This window comes from Manis pentadactyla, chromosome 6 (genome assembly GCF_030020395.1).
Source record: "Manis pentadactyla isolate mManPen7 chromosome 6, mManPen7.hap1, whole genome shotgun sequence".
Lineage (NCBI taxonomy): Eukaryota > Metazoa > Chordata > Mammalia > Pholidota > Manidae > Manis > Manis pentadactyla.
The window spans coordinates 63,733,873-63,756,195 of record NC_080024.1 but is presented as its reverse complement, the minus strand read 5'-3'; the positions used below and the strand labels follow the sequence as shown (position 1 = coordinate 63,756,195).

The 22,323-nt window shown below is 41.1% G+C and overlaps 1 long non-coding RNA gene across 1 annotated transcript; it reads left to right on the top strand.

Moving 5' to 3' along the window:
• The first annotated feature begins 1,122 nt into the window (after positions 1-1,122).
• LOC130684110 (uncharacterized) lies at positions 1,123-20,340 on the top strand. Its single transcript, XR_008998263.1, has 3 exons — positions 1,123-1,317; positions 7,562-7,765; positions 18,108-20,340. It is a non-coding gene; the product is annotated as an uncharacterized LOC130684110 (long non-coding RNA).
• Positions 20,341-22,323: the final 1,983 nt, after the last annotated feature.

The following is a 22,323-nucleotide window of genomic DNA, read 5'->3' as shown; positions in this document are numbered from 1 at the left end:
AGTATAGTCGGTTGGTAGCTTGAAATCAGCCATAACAGGAATATTTACTCATGGAAATTTGCAAACACTACAAGGGCTTTTTATTTCAGAGGTTTCGTTGTTAAACATTTACCAGCATACTGCTATGCACACACCCACACACACACCCCCTCCCCCAGTATAGACTTCTTCCATATTCTTTTTAACACAGGTATTACCACCTTTATGTCTCAGTACAACACAGCAAGGAAAACCTTTTCATGCATCAAAGTATTGTGATATATGCATCATTCACAATGAGAATTTCTTACCAAGATTTTGACTTTACTTCTTATTGTGGCAAGTGGGTAAACAGTACTAGATATCAGAGGGCTTATTCTCTCCCTGAACTCCCTTTAAAGGATTGCAAATTGTGAGTGGCCTCACCCAAATAAGATTATCTGCATCTACCTTTGTAGGGGTAGCATTTTTCCTCCTCTTATAAAACCGCATTTAAGAACACTGCTGGCACAGCACCAATAATCTTGCCAATTTCCCAAGTCCTTGAAAGAGTAATAACTCAGTAGCCAAGGGTAAATTTACATTGGATAACTCTTTTGGCCTTTCTCACTAATAGAAATATATTTATGAATTCAGTGGCTTTGCTGTCATATTATTTCCTTGCTTTGTATAATTAAACCAAGTGTAAGCCCCAAATAGGATCAAATAGAAATAAATACAGTCTTACGGCTGATGTAATTTCTTCTTTTTGCAAACTGCAATTGAACATACACATCTAACAGACCGCCATTCAGGAGGTCAGACAACGCTGTAGACTTTTAATCTACTTAATGGGACAAAGGTTAGGCATAATTAAATATCTTTGAGCTTGGATCTCTCAGTGAAATAAGTAAATGACTTTGAATTGAATTTATTCAGGAGATAAAATAAAAACATTTATCAAGGTAGTAATTTTAAAGGAATAACTCTCTTTCTAGTCAAACTTAAAATGGCTTGGTGCTTTAGCCAAATGCCTGAAAAATATGTATCAGCTTTAGCATACTCTTTACAATGGCACTCAGAGAGAGTGGATGGAAAGATGAGCTACCTCATCTCAGTTTTCCCTTAGCCCCAGGATTTCCCTTGTTTTTTCTTTCAGTTTCCATATTGACCTCTGAACTTTCTGGAAGAATGTTGGGCCCCTGACGGAGCAAGTGTCTTGGACCAGCAAAAGCCAAGCATTCTGATGGGCACACTGAAGATTTTCCTACTTGTAAACAAAAAGGCAGCATTGAAGACAGGCAAGGCTCTGCTTTGAGATTATATGTTCCTGGAAGAAAATGCTCAGCTCTTGGAATGGTAAGGGACTCTCATGGTTCATGAAGCAGAATTTCAGTGAGATGCTCACAGGCATGACATCCTGATGTTTTATTTTATTTTATTTATTATTATTTTTTTACTTTGGTATCATGAACATACGCTTACAGGAGCAACATTGCGGTTGCTAGATTCCCCCCATTATCAAGTCTCCACCACATACCCCATTACAGTCACTGTCCATCAGCATAGTAAGATGCTGCAGAGTCACTACTTGTCTTCTCTGTGCTATACAGTCTTTCCTATGCCCCCCCGCTACATTATGTGTGCTAATCGTAATGCCCCTTTTTCCCCCTTATCCCTCCCTTCCCACCCATCCTCCCCAATCCCTTTCCCTTTGGTAACTGTTAGTCCATTTTTGGGTTATGTGAGTCTGCTGCTGTTTTGTTCCTTCAGTTTTTTCTTTGTTCTTATACTCCACAGATGAGTGAAATCATTTGATACTTGTCTTTCTCCGCCTGGCTTATTTCACTGAGCATAATGTCCTCCAGCTCCATCCATGTTGTTGCAAATGGTAGGATTTGTTTTCTTCTTATGGCTGAATAATATTTCATTGTGTATATGTACCACCTCTTCTTTATCCACTCATGTAATGATGGATACTTAGGTTGCTCCCATTTCTTGGCTATTGTAAATAGTGCTGAGATAAACATAGGGGTGTGTATGTCTTTTTCAAACCAGGCTCCTAGATTCTCAGGGTAAATTCCTAGGAGTGGAATTCCTGGGTCAAATGGTATTTCTATTTGAGCTTTTTGAGGAACCTCTATGCTGCTTTCCACAATGGTTGAACTAATTTACATTCCCACCAGCAGTGTAGGAGGGTTCCCCTTTCTCCACATCCTCACAAACATTTGTTGTTGTCTTTTGGATGGTAGCCATCCTAACTGGTGTGAGGTGATATCTCATTGAGATTTTAATTTGTATTTCTCTGATGATTAGTGATGTGGAACATCTTTTCATGTGCTTATTGGCCATCTGAATTTCGTCTTTGGAGAAGTGTCTGTTCAGGTCCTCTGCCCATTTTTTAATTGGGTTATTTGCTTTTTGTTTGTTGAGATGCATGAACTCTTTATATATTTTGGATGTCAACCCCTTATCGGATATGTCTTTTATGAATATATTCTCCCATACTGTAGGATGCCTTTTTGTTCTACTGATGGTATCTTTTGCTATACAGAAGCTTTTTAATTTGATATAGTCCCACTTGTTCATTTTTGCTTTTGTTTCCCTTGCCTGGGGAGATATGTTCATGAAAAAGTTGCTCATGTTTATATTCAAGAGAGTTTTGCTTCCTATATTTTCTTCTAAGAGTTTTATGGTTTCATGACTTACATTCAGGTCTTTGATTCATTTAGAGTTTATGTTTGTGTATGGATTTAGACAGTAATGCAGTTTCATTCTCTTACATATAGCTGTCCAGTTTTGCCAACACCAGCTGTTGAAGAGGCTGTCATTTCCCCATTGTATGTCCATGGCTCCTTTATCATATATTAATTGACCATATATGTTTGGGTTAATATCTGGACTCTATTCTGTTCCACTGGTCTGTGGGTCTGTTCTTTTGCCAGTACCAAATTGTGTTGATTGCTGTGGCTTTGTAGTGGAGTTTGAAGTTGGGGAGTGAGATCCCCACTGCTTTATTCTTCCTTCTCAGGATTGCTTTGGCTCTTCAGGGTCTTTTGTGATTCCATATGAATTTTAGAACTATTTGTTCCAGTTTGTTGAAGAATGCTGTTGGTATTTTGATAGGTATTGCACTGAATCTGTAGATTGCTTTAGGCAGGATGGCCATTTTGACAATATTAATATTAATTAAAAGCCAAGAGCATGGGATGAATTTCCTTTTATTAGTGTCCTCTTTAATTTCTCTTAAGAGTGTCTTGTAGTTTTCAGAGCATAGGTTTTTCACTTCCTTGGTTAGGTTTATTCCTAGGTATTTTATTCTTTTTGATGCAATTGTGAATGGATTTGTCTTCCTGATTTTTCTTTCTGTTAGTTCATCATTAGTGTATAGGAAAGCAACAGATTTCTGTGTATTAATTTTGTATCCTGCAACTTTGCTGAATTCAGATATTAGTTTTAGTAGTTTTGGAGTGGATTCTTTAGGTTTTGTTATGTACAATATCATGTCATCTGCAAATAGTGACAGTTTGATTTCTTCCTTACTAATCTGGATGCCTTTTGTTTTTTTGTTTTTTCTGATTGCTGTGGCTAGACCTCCAGTACTATGTTGAATAATAGTGGGGAGAGTGGGCATCCCTGTCTTGTTCCCAATCTTAGGTGAAAAGCTTTCAGCTTCTTGCTGTTGGCTGTGTGTTTGTCATATATGGCCTTTATTATGTTGAGGTTCTTTCCCACTATGCCCACTTTGTTGAGAGTTTTTATCATGAATGGATGTTGAATTTTGTCAAATGCTTTTTCAGTATCTATGGAGATGATCATGAGTTTTTTTGTCCTTCTTTTTGTTGATGTGGTGGATAATGTTGATGGATTTTCAAATGTTGTACCATCCTTGCATCCCTGGGATGAATCCCACTTGATCATGGTGTATGATCCTCTTGATGTATTTTTGAATTCGGTTTGCTAGTATTTTGTTGAGTATTTTTGCATCTATGTTCATCAGGGATATTGGCCTGTAATTTTCTTTTTTGGTGAGGTCTTTGCCTGGTTTTCATATTAGAGTGATGCTGGCTTCATAGAATGAGTTTTGAAGTGTACCCTCCTCTTCTATTTTTTGGAAAACTTTAAGGAGAATGGGTATTATGTCTTCTCTAAATGTCTGATAAAATTCAGTGGTGAATCCATCTGGGTTGGGAGTTTTGTTCTTGGGTAGTTTTTTGATTACTGATTCAATTTCATTGCTGGTAACTGGTCTGTTTAGATTTTCTGTTTCTTCCTGGGTCAGTCTTGCAAGGTTGTATTTTTCTAGAAAGTTGTCCATTTCTTCTAGGTTATCCAGTTAGTTAGCATATAGATTTTCATAGTATTTTCTAATAACTTGTATTTCTGTGGTGTCCATCATGATTTTTCCTTTCTCATTTGTGATTCAGTTTTTGTGTGTAGATTCTTTTTTTCTCTTAATAAGTGTGGCTAGTGGTTTATCTATTTTATTTATTTTTTCAGAGAACCAGCTCTTGGTTTCATTGATTTTTTCTATTGTTTTATTCTTCTCAATTTTATTTATTTCTTCTCTGATCTTTATTATGTTCCTCCTTCTGCTGACTTTGGGCCTCATTTGTTCTTCATTAATTGTGACTTTAGACTGTTCATTTGGAATTGTACTTCCTTCTTTAAATAGGCCTGGGTTGCTATATACTTTCCTCTTAGAACTGCCTTCACTGCATCCCACAGAAGTTGGTGCTTTGTAATGTTGTTCTCATTTGTCTCCATATATTGCTTGATCTCTGTTTTAATTTGGTCATTGTTCCACTGATTATTTAGGAGCATGTTGTTAAGCCTCCATGTGTTTGTGAGCCTCTTTGTTTTCTTTGTACAACCTATTTCTAGTTTTATACCTTTGTGATCTGGGAAGTTGGTTGATAGAATTTCAATCTTTTTGAATTTACTGAGGCTCTTTTTGTGGCCTAGTATGTGGTCTATTCTGGAAAATGTTCCATATGCACTTGAAAAGAATGTATATCCTGCTGCTCTTGGGTGTAGAGTTCTCTAAATGTCTATTAGGTCCACCTGTTCTAATATGTTGTTCAGTGCCTCTGTGTCCTTACTTATTTTCTGTCTGGTGGATCTGTCTTTTGGAGTGAGTGGTGTGTTGAAGTCTCCTAAAATGAATGCATTGCATTCTATTTCCTCCTTTAATTCCATTAGTATTTGTTTCACATATGTGGGTGGTCTTGTGTTGGGTACACAGATATTTATAATGGTTATATCCTCTTGTTGGAATGACCCCTTTATCATTATGTAATGTCCTTCTTTGTCTCCTGTGACTTTCTTTGTTTTAAAGTCTGTTTTGTCTGATGCAAGTGTGGCAACACCTGCTTTTTTCTCCCTATTGTTTGCATGAAATAACTTTTTCCATCCCTTCATTTTTAGTCTGTGTATGTCTTTGGATTTGAAGTGAATCTCTTTTAGGCAGCATGTAGTTGGGTCTCGTTTTTTTTATCCATTCAGTATTTTGATTGGGGCATTCAGACCATTTACGTTACAGTGATTATCGATCAGTATGTACTCATTGCCACTGTAGGCTTTAGATTCGTGGTTACCAAAGGTTCAAGGCTAACTTCCTTACTATTTAAATGTCTAACTTACAAACACAACCTAAAGCTGCTTTTTTTTCCTCCTCCTTTTCTTCCTCCTCCATTCTTTATATATTAGGTATCATATGCTCTACTCTTTGTCTATCTCTTTTTATTACCTCTGGTGACAGCTATTTAGCCTTAGGAACACCTCCATCTATAGGAGTCCCTCCAAAATACACTGTGGAGATGGTTTGTGGGTGCTAAATTCTCTCAGCTTTTGCTTAGCTGGAAATTGTTTAATCCGGCCTTCAAATTTAAATGATAATCTTGCTAGATAGAGTATTCTTGGTTCAGGGCCCTTCTGCTTCATTGCATTAAATATATCATGGCACTCCTTTCTGGCCTGTAAGGTTTCTGCTGAGAAGTCTGATGATAGCCTGATGGGTTTTCCTTTGTATGTGATCTTTTTTCTCTCTCCTGCTTCTTTTAATAGTCTGTCCTTATCCTTGATCTTTGCCGTTTTAATTATTATATGTCTTGGTGTTGTCCTCCTTGGGTTCCTGTGTTGGGAGATCTGTGCTCCTCCATGGCCTGAGAGACTATCTCCTTCCTCAGACTGGGTAAGCTTTCAGCAATTACTTCCTCAAAGACACTTTCTATCTCTTTTTCTCTCTCTTCTTCTTCTTCTGGCACCCCTATAATTACGAATATTGTTCCATTTGGATTGGTCACATAGTTCTCTCAGTATTCTTTCATTCCTAGAGATCTTTTTTTCTCTCTGTGCCTTAGCTTCTTTGTATTACTGTTCCCTAATTTCTATTTCATTATTGTCTCCTCCACCTTATCGAATTTGCTTTTAATACCCTCCATTGTGTTCTTCAATGATTGGATCTCCATCCTAAATTCGTTTCTGAGTTCTTGAATATTTTTCTGTACCTCCATGAGCATGTTTCTGATTTTTATTTTGAAATCTCTTTCAGGAAGATTTATTAATTCAGTCTCACTTGATCCTTACTCTGGTGTTGAGATTTTGCTTTGAACCAGGTTCTTTTGTCATTTCATATCTGTATGTAGCACCCTCTAGTGCCCAGAAGCTCTACTCTCTGGAGCTTCTCAGCCCCTGGAATGATGTCATTGGTTGCAGGGGAGCAGTGCTGGTGCCTGGGGGTGGAAAGACGTGTTTCCTGCTTCCTGACTGCTATACCTGTCTCCACTGCCAGGACCAGTGGGCCAAACACACAGGTGTAAGCCTCTATGCTTTGTGTTTGTAGCTGCCATAGGTGGGGCTTCCCTCTGTCTGGCCTGACCCCAGGGCAGGGGCTGCTGGTTTGCAAACTAGATGCAGGATAGCTGGGAGGAAGACGCAGCAGGGTGCATATCACGGTGGGGGGCCTTGGAGCTGTGTAGCCAGCCAGGGGTATGGAGCACCTGAAGATCATTTAAGTTCCCAACCTCCTGGGCAAAGTGCACCCAGACAATGTTGTCTACCTGTCCTTTCTCCTGAGCAGTAAGCTCTGTGCAATCCTTGCCCCTTTAGCAGCCCTCTCTCTTTTAGGAAGTCTCTCAGACTGCCCACCCAGATCAGCCAGATATGAATCCCTGTTTTCCACAAGCAACTGGAATCTCTGTCTCTCCAGGTATTCTGCCTGTCTTAGCTTTCCAACCCCACTAATCACCATAGCACCATGCAATGTAGGTTTGTGGTCTCCAGGGCTAGGTGTTCAGCAGTCCCAGGCCTCCACTCATTCCCCGCTCTGTTTCTCTTCCTCCCACAGGTGAGCTGGGGAGGGGAAGGGCTTTGGTCCCACCAGGTCACAGCTTTGGTACGTTACCCTGTTCTGTGAGGTCTGCTTTTTTCTCCAGGTGTATGCAGTCTGGTGCAGCCTTCTTTCCTGTTGCTCTTTCAGGATTAATTGTATTAATTATATTTTAGTATTACATATGGTTTTATGAGGAGGTTTCTGTCTCATCTTCAACACTGCCAACTTTAATCCAATCGATGACATCCCAATCTTTTGGATCCTATCTAGAACCACCACTCCAGTTAACATGGAATCCTCAGTGCTGGTGACAGCCACCATCTGTCACTCCTCCTTGTTGCTTTGCCTGAGAAGACTGTGGTCAGAATGTCTGCCTGTGCACACACAGCTTTGCATCCATACTGAATGCTATTATCTCCTGCCTGTTGACCAGAAAATAATTCATCTGCTTGGTGTCTGATTAAAACAAACCAGGTAAGCAGGATTCATTGCATATAATTTCCTAAAATAGTCCATGCTTGTCTACAGAGAGATCTGTGCCTTTATGAACAGTGACATGAGGGCTGGAGGAAGGGAGTGAGTGGAGGGGAAAGAGAGGTAAGGGGCTGGGTACACAGGGTTCTGTGTGAAGACAAATCACATGGTATCATGGGACAGGGAAAAGAATTCCCATTAGCTGTACTGATGCCCTTGTCTCTAATGTGCCAGAAGTCCCCTCTAGCCTCAAATTTTAATCTTGAGGGCCATTTCTTTTCTTCTTAAAATAAGGAAGTGGGGGAGAAAATGGTGGCCAAGAGGTCTTACCCCACCTTCATCTCCATCTCTTTATGCATATACATGTATGTCTGGGTGAGCATACATATATGTATATGTACACACATGCACTCACAGAACTGCACTTGTGTGTTTGTATGTGTAAGCTGTGATATCAGCTTGTTTGTGACCATGTTTTTAACAGATGTTTGAACATATTTTTCAATTTTTGAATTATAATCTATGTTCAGTACCTTTCACCTCTATGAGTATTTTGAGCCACTGATGCTTAGCACAAGTTTTTAATATTCTACATTTTAAATTCTATTAGTGTACTCCATGGAACAAAACTTGTTTGGGCCCAATACCCATAGAGGGAGTATTTGCTTAACCATTGAGCAGATTCTGTTTCCTGGTTGACTCACTTCAAGACTTAGGGAGTGGAGTGCCTTGCCTTCACAAGCTCCCTGATAACCATTAGAGTCACCCTATTTGCATAGGGGGATGGGAAGTGGATGCAAGAAGAATATGGTATTTAAGCTCTGATGACCAAGTCAAGCCCTCAGTTCAAACTGTCTAAGAGAAAATTCTCCCTGAGGAAATGCAGTGATAGAAATTTTCCATAAGATCCAGAGGAAGAAGAGATGAGTTCATGATGGACAAATCCTGCAGAGGACAGACAGGATTACAGTTTGAAGGAACTGGGCCAAAGTCAAGGACTTCTTGGGTGAGGGGCAAAGGATGCTCTGCTCCTTTCACCAGCATGGGAGCCCAGTGACGCTGCTTTCCACCCACTCATAGACCAGGTACTTCCTACAAGCAGCCCCTGTGATGGCACTATCTTTGAATCCTACTTCTGGAATGTCTGCCCAGTTTCCTGCAGCCTGGAGTGTTTCCCCACCTGCGTTGAAGAAGTATAACAAACTAGTCATCTCGTCTACTTTGGAGCATTGTTTCTGAAGTAATGGAAATGAAACTAGGAAAAGTGTGTGGTTGACATGGTGCCAGAGGGTCTCCATGGCTGTGGGTACCTTTGTCTAGACAAGTAGACACTGATTCTCCTCCCCTGAGGCCTGAGATTCTTGTGACAATGTCAAAGGTGGGACCCCAAAGAGATGGGCCCAGAGTCTGAGATGCAGAGAATTCAGGCGGCAGTGACCAGCTGAGAACCTGAGTTGGTTCAGAGGCTGTGAGATAGAAGGTTGTTCCTTCCCAGAAACAACTTTCACAAATCCGCTATCTTTTAAAAAAAAGCAGATGAAACTCAAATATCTGGGCTCAGTCCCGCAAACCTGTGCAGCCCTTCCCTACAGGTGCCCCACTGAGAGGGGTTTGTGCTAGGAGGTGATTTCTATTTAAAGACAAACCCCAGACAGAGAAATCTTTGCCATAAATCATTACAGCAATGTGACATATGGCTTTGCTGCCACTGAGGTCACTCTGCCATAGGCCTCTTACTTCCTTCTCAACTGCTGTTCATTCCAGAAGGCTTCCCCACTTTCAGTAATTCTTGTGGTGCAGAACCACCCACCCAGCTATTTATGTCTGGTAACAACCAGTAGAGTTGTGATCTCTTACATGTCCACACAACAATCTGGGTCTTGGAAGGCTTCCAGAACTCCCTGTCTCCCTCTGCCTGACCAGGGCCTCTTCCTTCCTAAGTGTGACAGATCAGAGTTCGGCTGCAGCGATGTCCTGCTGTGTAGGATCTTTTTGGTCACAGGCATGTCAGACAGATTCATTAACATAGAAATCCAAGGAGAGAAAAGAAGGCAGAGCAATTCTGGTGAATGCTGAGCCTTGTTCTAAATCCTCAAATCCTCATATAGAATCTTGATAGGCCTGCCTGTGAGGGCTTTGAGGCACTGCTTTGCAAAAGAATTTCAGAGAGCTGAAGGCACGGGAATGGAGCCATCAGGAAGGAAAGCCACATGTTGCAAAACTGTATTGCAAACAAGCTTAGCTCTGGGGAGAGGTCTTAACTAAAAGAACAACATGCAGTGGTCAACAAGTTGCCTAGCTTGCAACTCCATTCCAGCAGATGAAAGTATTTTTAAATTTTGAATGAAGGGACAAATTCCTTTTCTCTTCACTGGTAGTTCTGTTAGTTATTCTTTGAGAACACAGTGCCCTTTCTCCAGGCCTGTCTTTCAGAATCAGAGGACCTCCCTGACCTTGCAGACATTTCAACAGTTTTTGATGGGCTCACTCTGGCATTGAGGGTGGAAGCAGGGTGTGTCAGTTAAAACTCCCAGGGGATACATTTCTTGAGGAAGCAGTCCTGAGAGTGCCTACATCCATTCCAGTTCTTACCTTGGATGTGACCTGCTTGTGAGTGGCCTTCTAGACAGGTATCCCTAGTTGGTCTGCATGGTGGCCTGTGAGGTTTTGTCTGCCACGACCCTGGGGTATCCACAGCCAAGAGAGAATATTGGCACATAGGGTCCAAACAGTGGATCATCTTGAACTCATAAGTACATTTCTGGGAACAAAAACTGTGCATAGAGATTTAAAGAATTCAGCATCCAGATAAAAGAACAACAATGCTGTGGGTGGGGGCGGGACTCTGCTTTTTGCCCCACCTACTTTTTTGGCTACAAATTGCTGAAAACTTCTGGACTTGCTTATTCTAAAAGCCTCAACTGGGAAAACATTTCCCAGTACTATAGACCATTGCTAACCACTTTCCTATAAAAGGATATACTTTACAAGTACTAGATGTAGAACTTAAAAAAAACCCAACAAACCAATCACCTTTCCCAACTTTGTGACTACATATGATCTAACACACTAATAAGTTGCATTTTTGTTTTTGAAGTTTCCCTATTTCTTTCTGTTTAAAACTTATTTTGGTAATGAATTGCTGTAAATGATGGATTCATTTGCACTGGACTGATTTTTCCTCCTTAGCAGTCCAAGATTCTTTTGATCAGAGAGCAAACTCAATAACCTGGAGGAACGGAGCACATAACTAGCTGCCTCTGGTCCCTCTCTAGGAGGTCCAACATCACATGCTTCTTACTCAGAAGGAGGAAGAGTTGCTATTTGTTTGCAGCTAAAAGTCATGGTCAGTTTATGCTACTGATCTGGGTTCCTCTTGTGTCACACCAAAAGGGGCTGTAATGGGGGTGGGGAAACGGGGGCTGAGATGCCTTTGGTGTATGAAAAGTGATCAAGTTGGGGGATCTCTTCGAAGTACAGTGCGATGGCACAGGTTGGAGGCACAGGGCTTGGGAGGGGCCCAGGGTCTGCTGCTGCTGAGAGAATATGCGTTCTTGCTATGGGGCCTCCTAAAGGGCTACTCATACAACACGGGGGGCCCCATTCACCTGGGAACTGTGTAATGCTGGCCACTGCTTCCTTCCCAGCCTTGTTACCTGAGGGGATGAGGTGACAGGCCTGGGCAGACCTATGACCCTGCCCTGACTCCACCTGCCCGTGCCAGCGAGCTTTCATTTGGAGCCAGGAGGCTGACCATGGGTCTCTGGGGTGGGGTTGGTTCATCAAGCTCTGAGGACTGGGGATTCTCCAGGCTGCCTCAGATAATAGGGGATGTTGTTAAGGACAGACACGGTGGTGCAGGAGGCAGGGGTCCAGCAAGAGCCCGGACTAGAGGACAGAGGGTCCTCGTGGAAGAGGGAATGGAGCTCAGCACCTGGGAAGATGTGAATTTCTCCAGGGCCTATTTGGCCGCTCTTTCAGGGCACCCTGTGGGGTCTCTGTGCTCTGGTGGCAGAGGCCTTCATGCCTTCCCTCAGGTTTCCCAGGGACCACCCACCACCTGCATTAGGTTGCACCCTGCGTAGCTTTTTCTTCCCTACATCAGGGATTTCTACTAGCTCACCACTCAGGGGCATTCTTGACTTCTGCTCGCTCCTACCTTTGGCTCACGTGTGGACTCTGACTGCTTACTGCCCATAAGTGCCCTTGCATCTTACCTGCAAATGGCCCAGATTTGTCACCAATAGGCTTCTGAGCCATGCACCAGTCTGCAGATTGCCTGCTCAGCCCTGTCCTCTGAGAAGAGGCTTGGGGTGTTTCCCCCAGCATAAGACTGTGGGCTAGCAGCACCTGATCCCTTCCAGAATGTAAGAGAAAATATGAAGCAGAAGAAAATGAAATTTTCTGTGACTCCCCAACAACCTGAACGCACTCTGCTGCGGAGGCCTGTTGGGAACCTGCCTTTAACGAGGTCCCATTCCATAGATGGCATTCCTACCAACAGCAGAGCCTGCAGGTTGCTGGCTGAAAAGTAACAGCCAGTCATTATCTTCCTGCCACTTTGTAAAAAAAACAAAACGAAAACCCCCAAATCTTTGCTCAAGGCTGTGAATACTGAAATTTGTCAAACGAAGTGGTGGAAACTGCATTACTTAAATCCTTCAAGATTGCTTGAATAAAGCATTTCACTCAGACATTAGGAGAATAGTCTGGCACTGACCCTGCAGGGCATCCATAAGATGACCTCAGAGTGTTTTCCTGTGTCTGGTTTCAATGAAGAGAAAGACTGGAGCTGAACCAAGGAAACAAAGAAGTAAGTTCACACCCCAAACTCTTTAATCTTTAGTTGGGTTCTGATTCCAGATTGTCTCCACCAAGGAAGTTTTAAAAGCATCCATACATAATGTCATCTAAAATATTATCAGGTCATCCTTTCCACTTTCAAGAGAGAATTCATTTCAAAAAGCTTTTCCTGTTTCCATTTCTTCTTCTATAATTACTGCAAATGCTGTCATAAGTGGACTCTGAATAAATCTCCCAATTCCCCCTGGTGCCTTAAAAGGCCCTCCACCTTACAGCAGTCAAATAGAGTAAAATGTTCTCTTGCATGGCTTTGCTACATCCATCATGAACTAAGAGCTGTTTGCTCTTTGAGATCCAACTAATCACAGGGCAGCTTCTCAGGCAACAGCTAGTATAAAAAAGTAAAAGCAAGGAATGGACATCTTTTGCAGAAGGTGTAGCTTTGCCTTCTTTTCTTCTTTCATGCATTCTTTGTTTAGAAAGCAGATAAGAAGGTATTATTTATTGAGAAGGAAGAGTGTGCATTAGCTACTATGGTAACTTATGCTACTATTGGCACTGTCCAGGCCAGTTAAGACCCTTTCATAATGCTCATTTTCTTTCTAGGGGCTGAGAAAGCCACTCAAGCCAGAGACAGATAAATATCTTACAAGCACTGAGCATCAGGTTCCAGTATCTCTCTATTGACTTCCCTGGAAATCTTACTCTGCACAATGGAGTTGCAATTATTCCAAGCCTCTGGGAGGATCCTGGGCCCTGGACTACATGCCCAGCTCTAGCTGTGGGCAAGAGACCTCCTTTAGCAGGGGTTAGTCTTGCCTCCATACCCTTCTGTACCTGCTGTCCAGTTGCTCTCCATTTAAATTCTGAGCCTCACTTGTTTGGCTGTGTGGAATCACCCCTCCCTGGGCTCTTTGACCAGGTCATTGGTCCCTGCTGTCATACTTTTTTGGTGTTTGGTATGTGGCAAAATCAGATAACTGCTTGTCTGCTGGTGTCTATGCATTTATTCACTTACCCATCTACCCACTCATTTACCCAAGCATCCATCCATTTATTCCTTCCTACTACATGCCTGCTGCTGTGTTTGGTAAAGGGGATGCATAGTTTCTGTCCTCAAGGAACTTACAGTTTAATGGATGAGGCAGAAAATAAGAAAGCCAGTGATTTTATAGATAGATAAATAAAATTTACATCATATGAAATTTTTACAGTGAAAATAATTCATTTCCACTCCTGTTGTGCAGATCCTCAGTCCCCTCTCCACTAACTTCAGCCAGTTAGTTGAAATCCTTTCAGGGATATGTGCATAAGCACATACCAGTAGCAGGGTTGGGAGGGCATACAGGGGTGCCTCCTGGACATGGGAACTCATGCAGAGTCACTCTAGCCGGGACCCCATGGAGCTATGTGCCAGTCCTGGTACACTGGCAGACACACCTTTGTTCTTTTCAAATCTCAGTTGTACAACTGTGGGTTAACCTTCCCAGGCTACCATGGTACTGATGGTGTATATCAATCCCTAATTGCCTGCTGATATGGATACTTAACTGTTTCCTTAGCTAGGTTTTTGGAGATGGCATGAGGCACCCTAAAACTTGCATTCAAAACCTTACATGAGCCACTTCTGTTACTTCTTGGGAGGCCCAAAGTCAGTATTTCATATTTTATTGGCCATGACAAGTGTTCACCATAATGTAAAATAATGGGCAGAAAGAAAGGCCACATCAGGTTAAAAAATGTGGAGGTTACACTAGGGAGAATGTAGCTGAGTGCAAGTGGCTCCTTATGTGGAGAGAGTACACACTAATAGAGGGTTTCTAGTGGATAAATTTTGTATATGTTCAGCACTCACATTCATCTAGTGTGCACTAGACAGCTACACTGGCTGTTAATAGATAGCATATTTCTGAGTAGTTGGTATCATGCCATACAGACCAAAACAATTTCAGTGATTACTAATGCTCATATAAATAGGTATGTCACTGGACAGTTTTAAGTGAAGAATGCTTGTATTTTATGTATAATCAATTAGACCTATTAGGCCTGGGATTTTAAAAGCATTTTCTGAGCTCATTTAACCTTTCTTTAGAAATTTGTCAGGTTGAGCTTGTTGGGTAAATAATGGGGCCAAGCAGGCGGGACCTTGGGTCTCCTTGTGGCAGCCTGCACATCCTCAGACCACCTACTCTTCTGTACTGGGTTTTGAGTAAGATTTCTTTTGAGCAAAGTGTTCTGTTAATTAGAAATAAAGTTGAAACCTTATGAGATAGACAATTCCAATTATCTGGTGGTATTTCTATGGGGGCCATGGAGGTGTATGGGGAAGGACACATAATCCAGTCTTGGGGGTGAGGCATGAATTGAGGAAAGTTTTCTATAAAAAATGACTCGAGTGTGTATAGGGTGTGGTGGGGATGATTCTGTACCTTCCAGGCAGAGGTAGCCACATGTGGAAAGTGCCAGAAGCAAGTCAAAGAAAGTTTAGTTTCTCCAGTAAAGTTGCAAGGTTTTTAATGTGGCTTGAGTATTTGGTTTCAGACATGACTGAAGAGGTGAGCTGAGGTCAAACCTATATTCCTGCTTATTCTACTTTACCAGTTTTACATTCTTCAACCATGATGCATGCCTGGGTGGTGCATCCCAAACTCTTTTTTTTCAAAAATTTTTATTAAGCTATGATTGATATACACTCTTATGAAGGTTTCACATGAAAAATCAATGTGGTTACTACATTTACCCATATTATCAAGTCCCCACCCATACCCAGTGCAGTCACTGTCCATCAGTGCAGCAAGTTGCCACAGATCCACTATGTGCCTTCTCCCTGTGACTCCACACACCATGTGTACTAAACATAATACCCCTCAATCCCCTTCTCCCTCCCTCCCCACCCGCCCTCCCACACCCCTCCCCTTTGGTAACCACTGGTTCATTCTTGGAGTCTCTGAGTCTGCTGCCATTTTGTTCCTTCAGTTTTGCTTCATTGTTATACTCCACAAATGAGGGAAATCATTTGGCATTTGTCTTTCTCTGCCTGGCTTATTTCACTGAGCATAATGTCCTCCAGCTCCATCCATGTTGTTGCAAATGGTAAGATTTGTTTCTTTCTTATGGCTGAATAGTATTCCATTGTGTATATGTCCCACATCTTCTTTATCCATTCATCTACTGATGGACACTTAGGTTGCTTCCATATCTTGGCTATTGTAAAAAGTGCTGCAATAAACATAGGGGTGCATATGTTTTTTTGAATCTGAGAAGTTGTATTCTTTGGGTAAATTCCAAGGAGTGGGATTTCGGGGTCAAATGGTATTTCTATTTTTAGTTTTTGAGGAACCTCCATATTGCTTTCCACAATGGTTGAACTAGCTTACATTCCCACCAGCAGTGTAGGACGGTTCTCCTTTCTCTGCATCCTCATCAGCATTTGTTGTTCTTAGTCTTTTCGATGCTGGCCATCCTAACTGGTGTGAAGTGATATCTCATTGTGGTATTAATTTGCATTTCCCTGATGATTAGTGATGTGGAGCATCTTTTCACGTGTCTGTTGGCCATCTGAATTTCTTCTTTGGAGAACAGTCTCTTCATATCCTCTGTCCATTTGTTTATCAGGTTATTTGCTTTTTGGGTGTTGGGTGCCTCCCAAACTCTGGAACCTAACAGCTCATGAGGGTACCATCTGTTCTTCCCTGTCCTTTTGGTGCTGCTGAGCTTTGACCCCAACCGCATTCTCAGAACATGTGTCCCATGTAACACTGCCTGAGAGATTAGACATTGAATCCAGTCAGCTAATGTGTACATTCACTTTTTTGCAGTTTGCACATACCCATCAATTTTCCAGATTCCTGAGCTCTGTCAAGCCCAAGGCCTGATTTGTCAAAACCAAGTTCTGTATTTGTACCAGCTATGCCTAGTTTTCTAGTTCTCATTTGGTTTTTAATCAAGTCTTTGGACAAGAATCTTGCAGGAGATGCTCAATACTGTAGAGCAAGCACGTGTGACCCCTTTGGGAAGCCAGCGGTGCTTACCGTTTCAGTCTAGATAACCCTCAACAACTATTGTGTTCTCTCTCCACCTTGCTAAGGTGTCTTTTATACCAAATTATAGTCCAGTTTATGACATTTTAGCTTAAAATCAAGATTCCATTTGTAGGACATATTCCATTTTCTCTTGCTCACTTCATACTTCTATTAGTCAAAGATGATGTCCAAGTTGTGAGAATTGAAAATGCCAGAAATTTCCTCCCCTTGTGCCCTCTTGAGAACCATGATGGCTGCCAGCAAGGCAACTCTGGGCTCGCCAAATCAAAGAGCTCAGTTCAGAGTCTTTAAGGCACTGTCCTTTTTGGTGGAGAAACCATCGTGTTCCACACTGCTTATTATGGTCTCCAAATTGTTGATTGTGACAAAGCAAGTTTTGTGTACAGGAAACAACCACTTCCCTTCTTCCTGTGAAGGACCTAAAAAAATTTGATCTTAGATAAGAAGCCATAAATAATCACATAAACAATTACTCAGCCTTCGCCTTCTTTCCTTTAATCCTAGAATGGTACTTTAGCAATAACATCAAACACTACCATTTCTCCTCAGTTTTCACAATGAATAAAAATAGGAAGAAAATGTAGATATTTTAAGTACTTGGTCTTTAAGACTTTCTTTAGTTGTGAGAAGACACTTTTATTGTTGCATTAATGGTTCCCAATTTGCTCACCCAGCATGACCACGCAACTCAGTGCAAGTTTTTTGCTTTCCCCAAGGAGAGAAAAGGACCGTTTTTTATAATATGCTATTGAGGATATAAATTTTCCAGCTATATACACTGCTTAGATTAAAACTATGCTTTTAGATGTGAACCATAGCTCCAATATTTAGTTTGAACTATCTAAACTTTAAGTTCTCCCAAGCCATAAAGATGCTAAAAGCCAGGCACTCTGTAAACAGAGGTTGGGCTTTCTAATATATTGTTATCTTTTATGAGACAAAAAGTGATGGCAATGCTTCATAAATGTTAAGCTGGCTTATACTACGTAGCTGTCCTTGGGAAGTTAGGAATGTGACCCATCAATGTGAGCAATAAATATTTGCCATGTACTTAATGACATATTAGACATTTACTGTCTGGAAATGTTCTGGAAAAAGAAAAGGAGGAGCCATTTACCATGAAGAATGACTATCCATTACCACAGGAAAAGAATTTCCTGGATTTGAAGTGACTCAAAACAGCTGATATAATATTTAACATTAGTATTATATACATTTTTAATATTTTATAACCACAGCAATACCTGCTTATAATTTGATTGTTGTAATGCTGGATAATACACTGTGACTTGTAAAGCTAATTCCATGAAAATTATCAGGGTGGAAGCTTCATTTAATGCTCTGAGGTAATTGTATAATTGTATCTTTTATTCTGTTAAGTCTACCTGCCTCACAGTAGTGTTTGCATAGACACACTGCTCTCTGCCTCCCTGTGATGCTTTTGTCATTCATTCATTCACTCTATTTAAATCATTCATTATTCATTCATTCTACAGTAATGCCTGTTGAGCACTGGGCCCAACCCACTCTGGAAGAGGATTTCCGATTGGGAGATGAACGGGACCTGGTCGTTGCCTTCTGGAAGTGAAAACAAGTGGAACAGAATGTTTGATATGCTTTGACTCAAGTGTGAAGAGTGCAGAGGACCATGGAGGGAGGGGCTGATCCAGATAGACAGAGGCTTGGTCTCTGCCATCCTTCTACAATGCAGGATTTATCCATGAAAGATGAGAAGGTGTGAAATAGGCCCTGCTTTGGGAATTAGAAGAACTGTGTTTGGTTTCTTGTCTAGGTATTTGATAGATTTGTGACCCCGGGCAATTCACTTCAACTCCCTGAATTTTCACATCTACAAAATAGAAATAACAATAGCTGCTTACTCATCTCACAGATTGGTGGTTTGAGGCTCAGATGGGCTAGTAAAAATTAAAATCTTTAAAAAATATATAAAAATACATATATAACATCTATACTAACAAATGATTTCAGTACAGTTACAGGATACAAGATCTACACAAAAAAATCTGTTGTCTTTGTGTATGCTAATAATGAACTATTATAAAGAGAAATTTAAAAAATAATCCTATTTACAACTGCATCAAAAATAATAAAATACCTGAAATAAATTTAATCATGGAGGTGAAAAACCTATATATTAAAAAACCATAAAACATTAATGAAAGAAACTGAAGAAGACACACATAAATGAAAAGATATTCCATGATCATGGATTGGGTGAATCAGTATTGTTAAAATGTCTATACTGCCCAAGTTATCTACAGAGTCAATGTAATCCCTATTCATGTTCTAATGGTATATTTTACAGAAGTCAAACAAATAACCCTAAAATTTGTATGGAACTACAAAAGATTCCACAGAGCCGAAGCAATCTTGAGACAGAAGAACAATGCTTCCTGATTTCAAACTATATTATAAAGCTAGAGTAATTTAAAAAGCATCGTATTGCCATAAAAACAGACACATAGATCAATGGAACTGAGTGAAGAAGCCAGAATTAAAATAAGCCTGCATGTGCATGGCCAATTAATATGACAAAGGAGCCAAGAATACATGAAAAGGGAAAAAACAATCTCTTTAGTGACTGGTATCAGGGAGACTGGACAGCCATGTGAAAAGAATGAGACTTGACCACTGTCTTACACCACACACAAAAATTAACTCAAAATGGATTAAAGACTTGAATATAAGATCTGAAACCATAAACTCTCAGAAGAAAACAGGCAGTAAGCTCCTTGGTATTAGTGATAAATTTTAAAATCTGACACCAAAAGCAAAGGCAACAAAAGCAAAAATACACAACTGGGACTGCATCAAACTAAAAAGCTGCACAGCAAAGGAAGCCATCCACAAAATGAAAAGGCAACTTCCTGAATGAGACAAAATATTTGCAAATCATATATCTGATAAGGAGATAATATTCAAAATATATAAAGAATTCATACAACTCAACAACAAAATAACAATCTGACAAAAAATGGGCAGAAGATCTGAATAAACATTTTTCCAAAGAAGACATATGGATGGCCAACAGACACATGGAGAGATGTCAGCATATTACTCATCAGGGAGATGAAAATAAGCAATGGCATATCACCTCACACCTGTTAGAATAGCTATTATCAAAAAGACAAGAACCAACAGTGTTGGCAAAGATGTGGAGAAATGGGAAACCTTGTTTGCTGTTGGTGGGAATGTAAACTGGTGCAGCCACCAGAGGAAACAATATGAGGTTTCCTCAAAAAATTAAAAATAGGACTACCATATGATCCAGCAATTCCACTTCTGGGTATTTATCTGAAGAAAACGAATACACTAACTTGAAAAGATGACAGCGCACCCACATTTGTTGTGGCATTATTCAAAATAGCCAAGATTTAGAAATAACCTGTGTCCATTGATGGGTAAATGGGTAAAGAAACTAGATAAACCTGCCTTGTAGAAGGACTGTGTAGACCAGGCCCTTATCTATCTTGGTATTCCTCTCTCTCTATCTATAGATATATGTGGATATAGATATTTTCTAATGAAATATTATTCAGCTGTAAAAAAGAATGAAATCTAGCCATTTTCAAAAACATGGATGGACTTCAAGTACATTATGCTAAGTGAAATAAGTCAGACAGAGAAACTCAAAGACTGTGTGACCTCTTTTATATGTGGAATCTAAAAAAAAGCCCAAGCCAAAAAACCAACCAATAAAAATCTAAGCTCATAGACATGATAAACAGATTGTTGGTTTGCCAGAGGTGGGGTGTGGGGAGTGGTAGAAATGAGTTAAGAGGTCAAAAACAGAAAAAAAAGAGTATATATATAAGTATATAATATTATTTATTTACATTATATAATTATGTGTGTGTGTGTGTGTGTGTGTGTGTGTGTGTGTGTGTGTGTGTGTATAATGGACATTGGTGTTCGATTTCAAGTATTATCCTACTTTTGGACTTCATAATGAGAAAGGGATATGGATGTTGGAGGGGACTCAGAAGAAATGGATAAGAAGGTAAAAAAAGAAAAAAATGGGAAACCTGAGACCAGCATGTGCAATAAACACAGGAAGGGCTCCAGGTGCTTCCTATCTTTACCAAGAACCAACGAAGAAGTGGATTTAAATCCCAGCCTGAGGTATTTAGGTTAGGAATGAAGATGATTTTATTTTCTCTAAAGAGCTGCTAAAACACTGACATGGCCAGTACAGGAAGGCTCTGGTTTCCTTCCTCTGGGAGTCTTTAAAAAAAGACAGAATAGAGCCATCTTATGACGGTGGGTCACTGTTCAGTGCAGCGCATATAAACTGGTTTCTAGTATAGGAAGTGCACGGGTGATGCTTGGACCATGAACAGCTTTAAATTATTCCTTTTGGGGAAGACCAGAATCTGGAGAGCCGCATTGGGCTGGAGCGGCTGGAAGAGATACGACTTCTCTTCCGCAGACCTCCATTACTCTTGGTTCCCTTCTTTGTGTGGCTTCATATGTGTTATGGCCTGAGGGCCACAAAGCTCATTTGCTTCAGGACCAACCAAACATACAGTTGTTCTTCTTAAGCACTTGGGTTGATCCTCATCCCTGGCTGGGTTCTATAAGGTCATCCTGGTGCCTTGTAGAGTGACATTGGATTAACTCAAGCCTCTAAATTACAGCTCTTACCTCAGTGGAGTATATTTCAGGGATTCCTGGTATGTGGTTGGCAGGAAACCAGGTGCTTTGGAACCTAAAGATCATACTTAGCGTGGTTATTTTCCAGGCTCCATAAGTGAAACAAAATCTTTAAAACAGCCAGGTACAGACCTAGTCTAGGCAAGGGATAGTCTGCAGAACAGCTCAAACATATTTCAAAGTAACCATTTGCATTGCTGGAGTTGTTCTGGAATGTTCTTGAACCTATACCATGACTGAACTGGACTTCCACTCTCATAAGAGAGGAGAGCTTTCATATGAGCAGAAGCCTATGTATGGTAAGTGTGCCGCTCTGGCTGTGGGTTAATCCCACCATTACTCCTGTCTCTGCCCTTTGGCTGTGGGAGGAAGAATTCAGGACCAGACAGTATGCCAACGGGTCCTTTGCTTTCCTGGTGTGATATTTGGGTCATAGGCATTTCCCATCTGATTAGACTGTACCTTGGAGTATGTGCTGCTTTTTCCCCACCCTTTATGATTGGAGTCTGCCTCTGTATTTGTATAACCAACAGGGAAAATGGCAGTAGCAGGAGGGAGTTTCTGCTGTAACTGTCTATTTTTAGTGGCTCATAAACTTCTCAATATTCCTTTGGCCTGAAGCTACACATGCTTGGTCTCAGCCCAAGGGAAGTTATTTTGGAATGTTTGAGCAAAATCCTCTCCACTGCTGCTTGGGATGGTAAGGGAGGTAACTCAGGTCTGTAACTTTGGTGCTGGTGTGGACTGGCCCTTAGAATCCTACCTGGTCCATTCCCCACCCCTCACCCCGTTAGAAGCAAAGCTGTCGGACTGAACATGGGGTCCTTTCTCAGGCCACCTTCTAGTCACAGGGAGGTGGCAGCACCATTGCCCCTAGGTTATGGGCTGAGAGCAGGGCTGCCAACAGGCTACCCTGTGGTATGAAAGGAGAAAGAACTGGACTCGAATGCAGGAAATTCACAATCTGCCTCTTACTCGTTGTGTGGTCTTGGACAGATCCAGTCCCTTCCCTGGAGGTCAGTTGCCTCCTCTACAAAA